The sequence below is a fragment of the Galeopterus variegatus genome, unplaced genomic scaffold, assembly GCF_000696425.1.
Source record: "Galeopterus variegatus unplaced genomic scaffold, G_variegatus-3.0.2 Scaffold50785, whole genome shotgun sequence".
Classification (NCBI taxonomy): Eukaryota; Metazoa; Chordata; class Mammalia; order Dermoptera; family Cynocephalidae; genus Galeopterus; species Galeopterus variegatus.
Window position 1 is genome coordinate 680 of NW_007776896.1, and position 368 is coordinate 1,047.

Consider the following 368-nt stretch of genomic DNA (forward strand, 5'->3'; position numbering starts at 1 on the left):
TTGGGGCCCACCTTGGGACCCAAGGTATGGAGCCTGGCACCAGACACTCCTCAAAACCAGGCACACCACCAGTGCCAAGGAGCATGCCAAAAACACGGCCTCCATAACACTACAATAACTATGGCTGCCATGAAAGTGGCTAGATGCTACAACCACCACACAGATGGTCGAAAAACCACTGAAGTGCATTGACACAAGGAGAGTCATCAGCAGAGATAGAAGAGAGGATTTCTCTCTCCACAAAACCCATTTCAGAGTGATAGAAGAAGTGTCTTCTCTACGATAATTTTGGGGGACTTGATCACACCTCAGCATTGGACAGATCATCTAGACAACAAATCAACAGAGTAACCATTATTCTTTCAGAA